Source organism: Ixodes scapularis, unplaced genomic scaffold, assembly GCF_016920785.2.
Source record: "Ixodes scapularis isolate PalLabHiFi unplaced genomic scaffold, ASM1692078v2 PGA_scaffold2__306_contigs__length_199485367, whole genome shotgun sequence".
NCBI lineage: Eukaryota > Metazoa > Arthropoda > Arachnida > Ixodida > Ixodidae > Ixodes > Ixodes scapularis.
In genome coordinates this window covers 23,282,361-23,296,573 of record NW_024609857.1, presented here as the reverse complement: position 1 = coordinate 23,296,573, position 14,213 = coordinate 23,282,361, and the positions used below count along the sequence as shown (strand labels likewise).

General features: G+C 40.3%; 1 protein-coding gene across 1 annotated transcript in view; it reads left to right on the top strand.

Annotated features, from left to right (window-relative positions):
- Window positions 1–311: 311 nt before the first annotated feature.
- Window positions 312–14,213, top strand: part of LOC8031592 — a 268,422-nt gene continuing 254,520 nt past the window's right edge. The window contains exon 1 of the mRNA XM_042291243.1: window positions 312–677. The gene's annotated coding sequence lies outside the window, so the exon portion shown is untranslated. The remainder of the gene's footprint in view (window positions 678–14,213) is intronic.

Below are 14,213 nucleotides of genomic sequence, written 5' to 3'. Positions count from 1 at the left end.
CTCTGCTTGTGCTGTGTTGCATACGATCACGTTTCGCGGATGGAGGGTGAAGGAAAGGGGGGAGGGGGGGCAATTCGCGGCTCCACTAACTGTTGAGCTTCGTATGCCCGTCCTCTCGATCGCCACACGTTCTAGCGGCAGCATCTCAGATGAGGTTTCGGGTGAGGCAAAGGGGTTTCGGGGGAGAAGGGGGAAAGAAGAACGGAAAATAGAGAAAGGAGGAAAGGGAGGTGAGGGAGGGCGACCGAGACCTGCGCGCATGCTCACATGGTGCCGTCCCACGCAGCCAATGAAAAGCGCGCCTTATTAGAGGGCAGCCGCGAGAAGCGCCAGACCGCCGTTCGCATCAGCCGCGGTGTGAGACGGTTTCAAGAATTGGGAATTTTTCTCGCTCTCATACCGTGCGGCTCGCCCACCCGACAGTGCGAGATATATCAACACTTTCCCTTCCTCTTCTCCCCTCCGCGAAAGAAGACAAACAAAACGAAGAATATACACGGAACCAGAACGAAGCGACTTTTCCACGGCGGGTCTGCTACCAGCGCAAGGTTTGAGCGCCCAAGAACCGGAACAAGCAACGGGTGGTCGGACACTCGACTCATCGGCAACTCGGCCGTCGACGTTTTTGTGTGAACTGTCGCTTCGTCGCCTCTCCCAGGAAGTCGGTTGTCAGTCAGGTGAGCTGTGAAAGCCATCTCTTTTTTTTTTTCTTCTTTTTTCCTGTGATCTTGCAAATTAGGGGAGAGGTAGGGACCGGTTTGGCACGGAACGACAACTTTATATTTAAGTCGAGTTTAAACAAAAAGAACCCGTGTTTGGTTCGGCGAGTGAATATGCTACGAACTTTGGGGACAATATGTTAAAAATAGTTGAGAAGTTTGTAAATATTATTTTGTTGTGTTTTTTTTTTTCATACAAATTTGCAAAGAAAGTAAGCGAAAATTAAGTTTTGCACGCTGTTTGACCTCAGTTTTGCACTTTGTATCTGTTTTCCTTGTCAACTGGAAGTAACAAATATAAAATGGAGGCTACGTAACTTCAATTGAAAAACGGACGGAACTTAAAACGGCGCGTGTTTCAACTCTGCGAAGCTCCTTTTTTGCCTATAGAAAACGTACGCGAAGCGTTAACGTTTTGTTGATGTTTTATGTTTTTTTTTTTAAGAATAGTTGGCTTACAACTAATCGCGCTGTTTGCGTAAAGCTAGTAGTTTAGGCTATCGACACTAAATGATGCTTTCCGGTTCTTTTTAGCTTTGGAACGTCTTAGTAATCATGGAATTAAGTCAAGACTTACCTCTACCGCGATAAAAAAAAAAAGTTTGAGTTTGTTTTTTATAATTAAGACACAAACCAATGTTGGTGCCTGCAGATGCTGCATCACGACTGAAAAAAAAAAAAGAATGACCCAATTTGATTGCCAAAACACAATCTCGCCGAATTCCCTTGTTTTCTCGGCTGCTCTCCGGGAATAGTTGCTCCGGTACTATCACCCCTCCTAAAAAAGTTGTGAGATTACCGTTTTTTCGTTCTTTCTTTTTTTAACGTGCACAATAGTTTACTGAAGTGTCAGTAAGTAGATTTTATGATCATACTTCTATGTTTTAAAACATATACAATTCTACTTCTTCTAAAGGAGAATAAGAAATGTTTTGAGGAAAAAACGGGACAAGTGTTTGCCCTATATGCTGCTTGCCTCAAGTGTGATGAATGTTACATTATTGTGCCAGAGCAAGTGTTTAACGCTGTTTTTTTTCTGAACAAGCAAGTTTTTCATCTGGTTTTATGTTCATTTTTGTGTTAAAGCTTGTAAAAAAAAAAAAGAACATTACAGTAACCTAAATTTAGGAGACAATAGAGAACGAACTTCTCAAACGTCTGATAATTTTGGGGTAATTTCCAGGTACTCGGTGAATACATAAAAACGTATATTCGCACTAACAGTGGCACGTGGGACAAATACTGCTTTAAACACTAAATCGTTCATTTAAATTTAAAAGCAACGTAACCTTGAACACTGCGTAGAACGCTGCTGAAAACATACCATTGACGCGTGGGATTGCCATCTTTAAAATCTCGACAGTGCGCTCTACTTAACAAACAATCGCAGCGGAACCAAGATATATAAGAGAGAATTCCTTCATGTTTTCAACTCGCATGAACATCAAGTAAAAATTGCACTGCGCCGAAAAAGACGCCAGTTACTTCAAAAGATTGCTAAAACTTTATGCCAATTTTTTTTTTTTTTGTGAACTCAAGTCTGTTAAAAGCCGAGGCGCATGACGACTTCTCACTGTTTTGTCATCGCAGTTTAACAACTTACCTGCAATTTGCAGCCTAAAAATATAAAAATATATATATAAAAGAGCACGGGAAATTATTTCATTTCCTTTATTTTTACTCGGGGCTCAAAGAAACTACTGAGAAGAGTGAGATTAACACAAAAATATACGAGTGTATCAACGAATAAGGCATAACTAGGAACAATGTCTGAGGAACAAAAAAAAAAGTAATGAAAAATTTAAAATCACCAGCATCAGTTCTTGAGACTCCGGGCACGGGAAGACGATTGAAACTGTGGAGTGAAAATAAAACACATAAAACTTGCTGCTCTAATTGAATGGCGAGCAAATCTGTGTGATTGAAATCTGCCCTTCGGTTTTGTGGCTGCCTATTGTGACAGACAGGAGTAGAACGACAGGGAGACCTCTCGTAAGCTTCAAACATCCGCACGCGTTTTGAAGGTGAACGTGGAAGGGGCGTGCTAGACAAACGGAAATGCGAGAGAACCACGCGGTCGTTCTCATACTTGCCGTGACAATAAAAGAAATAAAACATATAATGAACACTGCTCGGCAATATAAAAAATACACACTTTTAAAAACCTTCCACACGCCTCATTTTCAGCATATCCTATGACAAAAGATCATGTTTTGTGTGTGTGTTTTTGTATGGGGATGTTGTACCGATGTAAATTTATCGGGTCGCCCAGAATGTTGCTAAATGTGGCAACGTCGATCGGTGTAAGAAGCACTTTTGCCTTGCAGGGTGACCAGTTCACGAGAGATTGCGGTGATAGGGGATCCGCAATATGATAGAGCCGACTTCGCGATATTTCTGCCTGTTGCTAAGCTCTACAGAGGAACGCCCGGGAACTACACCGTATTTACTCGATAGCATTCAGCACCCCTAATAGTTACTCACGAATATAAAAAGAACAATGGTTGCAGGGTAGAGTTCAAGTTGTTTCACCGTTAGCGTGAGCTTCCTGCCCTTGATGGCGCTTCGGTATCTCGGGGGCTTTGAGCTTGCTACGCACTGCTAAAGCACGGCAAAACGTGTCGAGCGCCTGCTGGAGACCGGACGTTTGTAAGAAACGCACTGGAGTTCCGCTCGACGAGTGCGGAGGAAACAAATGCAGCTAGCTTCCCGTCTACCCACAGATCATTCCAACTCGGTGTTCTGACGTCAACGCTCGCTATCGTCAAAAGCCCTCCCTCAGTTTGTGTCTGCATAGAGCAAAAAAGTTGAATGCAGCGGCTGTCTTCTCATGCAGCTCGCGAAAGGCTCGCGGCCGACAAAAGTGTCCTTGCAAATCTGGGGGCGCTATTTGTTGCACTCGCATGAAAATGGAGCCTCAATCGGTTTTTGAACACACAAAGCCGATTATTTCTGCAGCGTAGGAGGAACTTTTGTATTTTTAGACTTCCCGCATATCTTGTCAAGATTCGTTCTCACGTGTTCGGCGTAATGTTGGACCGATCTACCCTATTTTAAATAGTGTGAGCTGTAAGCTCAATTAAGTGCGGAATGCTTGTTTTAATACGTCTTTAGATATTGTCACACGAGGACTAGCCTGCGAAAAGATGCGTAGTTCGGTGATATAAAAGAAAAAAAACTTTTTTGTAGCAACGTTTTTTTATACAGTTTTGCACAAAAATTAAATTGGCTGAAACGTTACAGCATATATCGCGTAGTATTAATAAAATAAAACATTTTTTGTTTATTAAAATGTGTCCTCTTTCCGGTATACCAGGTTATATACGAAGAACAGGAGGAGACTATTATACGCCTGTGCATTTTCCTGTTTGTCTTTTACGGCAGTAAGAAACTACATCTCGTCCGACGACATATGTCTCAAGGAGATTCGCGAATTTTTTCGGGAAATGTGCTGGTAAGTGGTTGAAACCAAACTTTCGTTCACATTTTTTCTTGTTTCACAAGATTTTACATTTTTTGTTAGGTAGACGCAGTGGAATGACTACATTATTTTCTTCCGGCGGTCACAAGCTCATTTTACGTACTGCTATTTTAGTTGATTAGGCTAGTTGAAGTATATGCCTATAATCGAATACAAATTTTAAAATTCACCGCCAGCTCCTTTCACACATGTTTTACACATTCCTCAACAAAAGAAACAAAAGCTCGTTCTTTCTTCCGTCTGATTTTTGGAACGCGTTCCCGTTACAAGTTTCGTATCTAAAAAAAGGAACTCTTTCTCGTTACAGTTATAAAAATGGAATGTATCGTTACATATACGTGACATTTGTATTTTGCCGATTACCATATGTGGGATGCTAAGATTGAGGCTTTGACGAGTTGGTACATACTTCGCAATTAAAAACAGCGCGAAAAGACGAGGACCATACAAGGAAGTGACACGGACGCAGCGTCTTTTCGTGCTGTTTTCAATTCCGAACCGTATTTAGTTAGATCGAGGAAAGCTTTTTTTTTTTTTTTTTTTTATCTATTTTGTTAAACGGGAACATACGAATTTGAATGCCGTGATAGAAGGGCACCAGGAGAAGGAAACGAGCAGAAGCAGGGTTTCATTCTTTTATATATATTCACCTTTAAAAATTTCAACTTTTAACCATGTTCATGTTAGTAGTGGATGATTCCGACGAGACAAATGTGCTGTTGCCCCACATTGCACGAGCGCTTCACAAAAATCATCACACATTTCAATCTAACAAAGTCCCTTGTTCGAATTTAACAACAGTTGCTTCCCGATGTTGCTATCTGCAAGACGAGCAAGTGAAGAAGAGGGTAGGGCTTTTGGGAGGTCAGTCTTCGAAACTACAATTCCTTCTTCGTGAAGGCTGGTTTTGTTATTCAGTTGGAGGGGTTGGGGACAAGGGAAGGAGGAATAATGAGAAATTGTTGTGGTATTTTGCAAGTTAACAATGTTCGGGACAGAAGGGTGCGTTCGATGTCTGGTAACCTGTTCTTTTGTTGTAACTGTGGGTCACTTTATGCAAGTTCCGTGGCGGCTGTTGTCAGTCAGCCTTACATTTCTCCGTGTATGAGGATTCGTGGAAGCAAAGAAAGTAGCTGAGTTTGAAACGTCACTCTTTTTGTGCTTTTTTCTTTGACTAAAGGTTTTGCTTTTTGTACCGCAGCTTCGGGCAGTGAAAAAAAGAATCAATGCCCCTAGCTCTCCTCTACCCAACTGTTACCAAGCGAGGACCACCCTAAATAAACCCTAGAATAAGTAGCCAAAAAGGTTAACGAGATCCACGCTCTCCGTGAAAATATTGTGTTTATGCTTCTAAACTTTTCCTCTAAGAAATAAAAAAAATATAAATGTTTTTCTAAATTAGTAAAAATAAATATAAATAAAAAAATATAAATTTCCAACACTAAACGAAAAAGAGGGACGCCGTTTTTTTTTCGTTCCAGTAAAAATGTAACGAGTTCCCGTTCCAGTTCCACCGACGCAAAATGGAACAGTGGCGTTCCTTTGTTCCTCCTAAACGGAACGCGTTCCAGGAACGCCGTTTCGTACAACACTGTTCTTACGCCCTCGTCACCTTCAGCCAATGTTCCTCCGGGATAAGCAAATAGTTCGTTACCTAGGCACCAGTGTTTGCGGTAACGCGTTACAAGTAACGGCGTTACCTTTTTGGTAACGTTGTAACTTACTTGTTACACATGCGGAACAGTAACGGGTGACGTACTTACGTGGCTCATTTCGAGTAACGTGCAACATAGTTACGTAACTCGTTACGTATTCTTCTCAAAACTTAAAAAAATGACATTTAAATTTTTTTTGTGTGTTTTTAAGCTCGAAGTTATATAAATATTTTAGATTTTTTCCGCTTTTTTGTGAGTAATTAGGTGGAACCGTAAAACAAAGAACGTAACCATTTTTAGTTTATGGATGGACAAAATGTTTCTTGGAATGGGGAGCTTATGCATATTTGTAAAGTCAAGGAGTAAAACGCGTCAATTCATAATTAAAAAAGTAACGTGCTTTACTTTTGAAGAGTAATAGTAACGCGTTCGTTTCCTTTTAGGGTAACGTAGGTCTGTAACGCGTTTCGTTTATTTTCACGAAAAAAGTTATGTATTTTGTTACTCTTTTTCTTGCAACGCCTGCAACACTGGTAGGCACACGCCGCACTCACGTTACATCACTCGTCATGGCTACGTATACCTTTCCGGGTTAGTTCGCGGAAGGACTCAATGCTGTGTCGTGGTACGCGGTAGGGTCTATTTTGCGCATTCTTAGCATGTAGCTGTCTGTCGTACATCTTGCCTTGCCCTCTCATATTTGGTGCTGCCGGTCAGGATTTTTTTTTTGTGTGCTAAAAAAGACAAAAATATAAAAACATCGGACGCCAAAATGTTTGTTTGCGAAAACGTTCAATGACGTGCAGGTTACGTAACTTTATTTCATTCTATTTCTGAGTTAATTTCAGCGGCGGGCTTTTAAGTATACTCCGTTTCACTTGATGTCCCGCCGCAACTCAGACTACATTCCAATGAGGTTCTGCGCCTCTGTGCGTTTTCACCATCTGCTAAACGAAACGTGCACAAAAAAAAAAAACAAAAAAAAAACGCAGGAACGTTGCGCGTTTACAGTTCGCATGATTGCAGTTTAGTTGGCGATAGTAAACATGCAAAGGTGATGAGTACTGTGACGATGCACTTTTGGCACTGCTTTATTGGCTCCATCGGAGTGAAGCCTCCGCTGCGGTCAATGCGGAGCCCAAGTTTGTCTGCTTATTTTGCGGGGATTGTCGTGACGTCAAAACCCCAAGCTCTGATTGACTTTGATTAGAAGGATAGTGGGTAGACCTCGAGGCAGCTTGCTTCGAGGTCCACTCACTATCCTTCAGTGAGAGCCAATCATAGCTCGGCGTCTTTCTGACGTCACCGCAACCACCGCAAAAGAAGCAGACGAACTTGCCCTTCGCATATTTACAGTTAAACAAAGTATATAGCCGTCAAATGGCCAGCATATACTTCCGGTTGCGTTTACTGAGCCAGTACTTTGTCGCCAAGAACCGAGAATATATTTCTTCAAACTTAAGTCATCTAATTATAACTCACCGTCTCTTCTCGAGGTTTTTCCACCCGAAAGCACTATACTGGCATTCTGCCGAGGCTCGGAGGTCACCTGAACATTTTCGTAGACCCAGGTAGCACAGTCCCTGCAGTGGGATTTGTTCGCTGCGATCGAAGACTCATCTTTATAAACATGAGTTTTGCGAGCGAGGCTCACAATTGTTGAGACGAACTATGGAAAGAAAGAAAGAGGTAGAGTAGTACAGTCCTTCCGTGCGCTATGTCTTGAACAGTTGGATATGTTTTTACTCATTTTGTTTGGTTTGGCGCTTAAAGATCCTGCAGCGCGTGACATGGGTCTTATCTAACTTTCTACTTGACATGACGGCATTTTTCTTAACACCCGTAGAAGCTGCGTGCATGTAATGATTATCTTTTTCAAGAATGATACAAGTCAAACTACTTTTTTTTTTTTAGAGCGCAGCTTTTAGGCGTGCCGAAACGTCACCATGCCGAAACGTTGCCGCGGTTACGCCGACGGCGACGCCTACAGCTACGGCGACGCCGGTCAAGCCAGAAACGGGCGCCTAAGAGCTGCGCTCGAAAGCGTTACTCGTCACCGATAGTCAAAAAAAGAAGAAAAAAAAAAAAAGAAAACGCAATTGCTTACTTTATTAGTAACGTGTTCCTTTTCGAGGTAGAGCAAACTGGGGGCTGACGTGACTTTAGGAAATACACAACAAATGCAATACAAAAGCGAAAACAGCACCAAAGGGTGGCAGAACAACGGAACAAATCTCCTCAACGTTATTTGTTTCCAAAGTTGCAAAGTGCAGTTATTAAGACTGCATGTGGGAGGAACTTGACGTTTTTCATCGATGAGTGCGACTATACCATTCAACTTTGTTTATGGTTCTCCTTGTTTGTCACTGCGGCGCATATGAGTAGTTATGCAAACATAGCACTAACTGAAACATAGACAGGACTGGTGGCGTATAGGTTCCTAGAAAAATAATAAATAAACACCGTTAAACATTAAAAATGTCCAAAAGCGTCCAAAAACGAAGACCAAGGAAAACTACACAAGACAAGCCACGCGCTGTATCCAAACTAAAGTCTTAATGAGTAGACATTTTTGCTCTCGAATAGATAAAACACGCATACACAGCCCAACAGGCCTACAGTAGTTACATCAAGAGACCGGTATTGATAAAACCATTAATTACCGCTCACTCAACCTAGAGGGACCCTACCTGCTGCAAGGTGTCTTTTTTTCGCGCATATTAAGACTTGAATTGAAAGTGGGTGCCGTTATTATACAGTGTTTGTTTTTTAAGCCCATTTAATTTTATATATTTAAGTTTCTTAAAATTCCTTGGGGACAGGGTGTTACGTAAGAGAGTGGTTTAGTTAAATAACACGGCTAACGTTTCATATATGTCTTATGCTCTTTGTTGAAACGATAGCTTCAGGGAGGTCGTCTCAATTCACAGTTGCCGCCAAAAAAAAGAATGACAAAATCAGTTATTTTAGGTGAGGAGAAGGACATCTTTGCGAAGTACAATCAATGCGAGGGACTATGTGATGCGGTTGCAAGATGAATGATGGGCGTAGAAATTTAGCAATACGCCATCAAGCACATACGTCTGCGAGAACTGATTTTTGAACCTATTTGAAATGAAACGCGAGGTATTTAAGGTGGCTGTCTTAGACTGATTGATGATGGATATTCTGATTTAGGGCGTGCTATGAAAGCGTGTGCAAAGGTGTTGATAGATGAAGACGCAAGACGAAGTTTTCGACGTAAGAAGCTAACGGTTCATATTTTTTAACGTATATCAATTGTCCTACTTCTCCACTTTGTGAAGTATCGTCTTCCGCTGCCGTGTTTCTCAGCCAAAAATTAACTCGAATATCTAATCCACCTTCTCTAAAAACAAACATAAAATTAACTGTTACTTCTTCACTGAAATAGTTATCAAGTTATGAGTAACGCGTTAAATAAACGTCCTTGTAAAGTCCCTTAAACCAGCGAGAAACTTTTATGAAAACAGGAGATGATATGCGGAAGTGATCGTAATATATTTTCCACGCATCAATTCTTTTCTAACTTTTAGTACATTAGAATCGATTATCACAAACTCTAGAATCATGGTAAGACACATATACAACAATTCGTCATGGCTGTAGCATCTCACCATGACGGCTTTCTATAATCATTTTTTTTTCATTGTTTGATTGAGATGTTTCTTTAATATTAGTGAACTCGTAAACATTAATTATGCCCTAAATACATCGCTTACACTGCACTGTGCCAGACGTTTAGCACGAACATGACGTCGGTGCTTTCTCGCATTTTGTTCAGACAGAATAATGACGAGCGCCAAATTCAACCGGTCGAGCTGGTGATTTGAAGAAAAAATTTTCCACTCCTCTATTATCTTTTATAACATACCTTCAGTTCTAAGAGAAAGCCACAAGAAAGCCTGCCATCATTTTGGTGTTTAGTGCATGTCCCTCAGATCACTTTACTTTAAGGTAGCGCATTTGAATTTTACTAGTGTCCGTAACTTTTTTTGTGTACTAAATTGCACACTTAGCACGCGTGCATAAAACAGTACGTTTAAGGAACGCCGAACCTTTCCTCGTACTGGTGAAAATCGACCTTTCTCTTAGCTCTATTCGAAAAAATATTTTTTTTTTGGGTGGGGTGGAGGGGCTTTGGGGCCAATACACCTTTATTCACTCCTTATGGAAGGAACCTCAGTATATTATTGGTCGTGTGCGCGTCACACAAGCTAGCATTTGTTCGGTTAATGGCGTGCTTTTACTTTTAGGGTATGCGTGATATGAACTGTTGCATGTCGTCCCAGGAACTAATTAGGTATTTGGATAGCTTGGGCGAAATTAAAACTAATTCTTCGCAAGCTTCATGTTTTTTTTTTGTTTTTTTTTTTAAATACACTTTTTTTGGCATAGACTTAATTGTATTCAATTCATATTTGTAATTCATTCTGACAAAAAAGCTTTTGCAATTTCATTTTGATAAAAGTCGGGACTTTAACAGTTGATAGATTACTAAATTCCGTTGTTGACCTTATCTAAGTCAACAGCTGCTTGAATGTTTTTTTTTTCCTGTGGAAAGTGATCCAGATGTTTAAAAACTAAATGTCAGTTAGTCCAGTAACTTATATTATTACAAATTAGTAGATTTTAAAGGCCTAGTAATTTCATTCATCCTCTGTGACGTAATTTATAAGTTATGTAAGCGTGTATTGTCGCGCACGAGGAAAAGACCCTTCAGAGTGAACAATGGCGGCTGCAGTGCCTGATTTTACTTCCTTACAGTACAGTCCTTCAGTAGTAGTTCCGTTCGGCTGCAGAAAAACAAATTTGAACGGCAGTGACCACGGTCTAACTTTCGGCAAATTTGGGCTTATGGAAGCTTTTTAAGGTACCTTAAAAGAACAACCACAGTGCAAAACGTTTTCTGTTATAATAAATAAATTATTTTCCATCAAGTCACAATTCGGTCAAAACACCAGTCGTTATAGCGTCTTCTAGAGTGCGAGATCTACGTCTGTGCATCCCTCAGAATGTGTGGAGATCATTTGTCGAGATTCTTTACCATTCCACAAAATGGAACGAGCAAGCCTTCACAACGCTGGCACTGATGTATTGACTCAATGGCGCATACTTTGAATTAAGATGCTATTTTAGAGCAGTATAGTAAAGGATTAAACATTTAGTTGATTCCTGCCAAGCTTTCCAAATGATCGGATGATAAAAGAAAAATATGTTTCGCTGTCTTGTTTAGTCTTAATACATCCATCGATGAAGGACTACCGTCCGTCGTTCACGTGTACACGATACTAAGCTGCGATTGAGAAAAAATACACACAGATTACTTGAAAAACGGTACCGAGGATTGCATGAGCACATTGTCCAAAATGACCGCTCGTACGGAAAATAGGTGGATTGATTATTTGAGTGCACATTTTATTTTTTGAAAGAGCCTCACACGACCAGATGCGTCACAAGTGTGCCTCATTTTTAAAGGCATTATGGATTCCTTCGTTTTAAATAGCGGAGCCAATTTCTTTCCCTGCTCTGTTGGAACATGTTTCATGGTCATTTTTATGGTGACAAAATACAGTAACGAGTGAGTTGATATGATCTAAATAAAATTAAGATAAAAGTAAAGTGAACGTCATGTGTTTAAAACAGGTTGACTTCGCTTAGCTTGCCGTCTGCTTTAGCAAAAATGTTTTGATCGCATTTGATTTGATTCCCAGCCAACAAGCGAAGCTTGGCGGGACTCTGATTCGCCTTTCTTTTCTTGAGCCTCCGCGTTTTCAGTTTCTTCAACCTGGAAAAAAATAAAATTCCCCTCAGTAAAAGGGTCGACAAGCGAGTAGAGCAGCGAAGCGCACTAAACTCCGTTCGAAGAGTTATTAGTTCTGATTTTCGGAGCAGGGACATTTAATGTTGTTCTGAATTTTGTGAACGCTCGGTTCAGTAAGAGTTTAGCGAGGTAGAATGCATATAACAGCATTCTGGGGGAAAGCATTAGAAAAAAAAAAAGTATTCTAAGTGGTGAAAACACGTCTTTCGACTTCATCCTTTGTTCGAGGCTTTTGCTTTTGTACTGCAGGAAGAAGCAAAGACAGTGTTCGCACAACTACATGCCAACGAATCGTAAAAGCGGGGAAGAAAATAATGGCTTTATTCACTGTCTTTGTATATATGTATATATAAAATTTTATTTTCACTTATTTTTTAGTAGAATAAAATTTAATTTAAACATGTCAATGTTTCCGAGTTTTTTTTTTTTTTTCTGTGTCAAATATGAAAACCAAACACGAGAGAGAACCTTAGACTTACAAACTAAAATGACGAAACAAAAATAACTTGGCAAATTATTGAATTTCCCGATTGAACGTTTTGCCCAATCTGCACTTCCTTCAAAATTGGCACACGTGTTTAACCTGCATCCTAATGTTTTGCGGCCTTTCGGATAACTACAGTCGTCTTTCATTAAACATTATGGGAAATCTTGTGAGCAAAAATTTGCGCCGAAAACGCTGTGTGTCCCTGCTTTCCTAACCAACACTGATTAACTTGTTTTATTCTACGATGATGGTAGTACATAATTTGAAAGGAAATTATCTGAGCAAACGTCAAGAATTCTGCTTGCAGATAAAACGTGCGTGCGTAAAAGACAAGAAAATCATGAAAACAAGATGTTGTCTTTAGAAAAAAAAAAAAAAAAAAACTGTGGTTCATAGAAGCATTTATTGCAGAGATGAAATCATGCTTTATAAGCGCCAGATATTAAAAACTAATAATGGTCAGTATTATCGCCTGAATTGTAGCAAAGCACATCACAGCAGCCCAACAATCGTGTGTTCAAGTGTTAGTGTGATGCGTTCATTAAATTTAACAAAATCTTGGGTGTTTTAACAAAACACCCAAGATTTAAACTCAAATTTGCGTAAGCCCGCCTTATAGCTGTGATTATTCATGTAGACTGCGTGTCAGAGGTAAGCCGAACAAGACATCGGCGCTTCTTTGATATTAATATTTTAGGCTATTGTAACCCTACACATTTTACCGTTTTGGTTGGCTTCTAATATAAGTACTTTGCACCAATAAAGGTTCTTGGTCGACGATATCTTAATTGTGGAAAAAGATACAAGAAAAATAGATTACTGCTCGGCCGCGCTAACAGTGTCGCACTTTGTATATGTTACTAAAACAGGAACTAATTTCCGTTACCAGTTTCTCCCTCAAAGATCGATAGGAGATGTTATTCTCCATCTACTATTCAACAGGAATGTGTTATTTTATTTTAATAGTAATGGCGGTGCTTCTCGCCTTACTTTTGAAGTTAGCGAACCTAAAAAGCAACCTTAAAAATGGGGAGGGGCATTTTTGGTTAAATTAGGTTTACGAGCAACTACACTATCTCACTTTGTGCGCAACTTTCATTGTCGGCCTTCCACCCTCCTTCCCCCCCCTCCCTCTTGTAGATGTTTAATCGTGATGCATGCACAGCACATATCGGGGTGATAGCAAGGCAGGTGTTCTATACGTTTCTTGGAAGAGAAAACGTCACTAATAAGTCGAATATTTATTCTCTAAAAAAATGAATGTATACACACAAAAAAGAATAATTCAGTTGCCAGGAATGCCGTTACCTGTCACGCGTCACATGTAGAGTCCCGTGTTTTCGATGTTTATCTTCCTTGTAATTCGGGGGTTGGTTTTGTAGGGGTTTTTTTTCTTCCCTCACAGTTTTGGTGTTTTTCAGGATCAAATTTCGTGATGGTACAAAACATCGGCGTTATTCAGGATTTTGTTGAAGAAAACAAGGTAGGCGGCTTTTGAGCTCCACGTGTGTAACTCAAAAAATATTTTAAAAAGAAACGTCCCGGTACCGTAAAAACACCACAAAAAAAAAAAAAAAAACTAAAATATTGTGGCTATCCAAGAAACAGAAAAGTGTGCGGATAGTTTAGTGGCGGTCCTGTTCCGGGTCAAGATGAAAAGGAGATTCAGTGAAAAGTTCTTTCCTTAAAAAGCTTTAGTTTGTCCGCTGGAAGGACAGCTTAAATTTGCTTTCTTGTTTTCTACTATATTATGAAACCAGTTCGGGTGTTGTCTTTTGGTGTTTATATGTATATATACCGAAAACACGAAACCCCAGACTTACACAAACGTCGATCTATGACAGGCAGCAAATAAGCATCGCGGCTGAAAGGCATAAGAGCAAAGCGCATGTCAAATCGAGTACATCTTACTAGTGTCGTAAGCGCACAAATTGATATAAATGAGAGTATATACTATAGCAGGGGTGGCCAAACCGCGGCTCGCGAGCCGCATGCGGCTCTTTGCTGGTTGAAGTGCGGCTCGTGGATC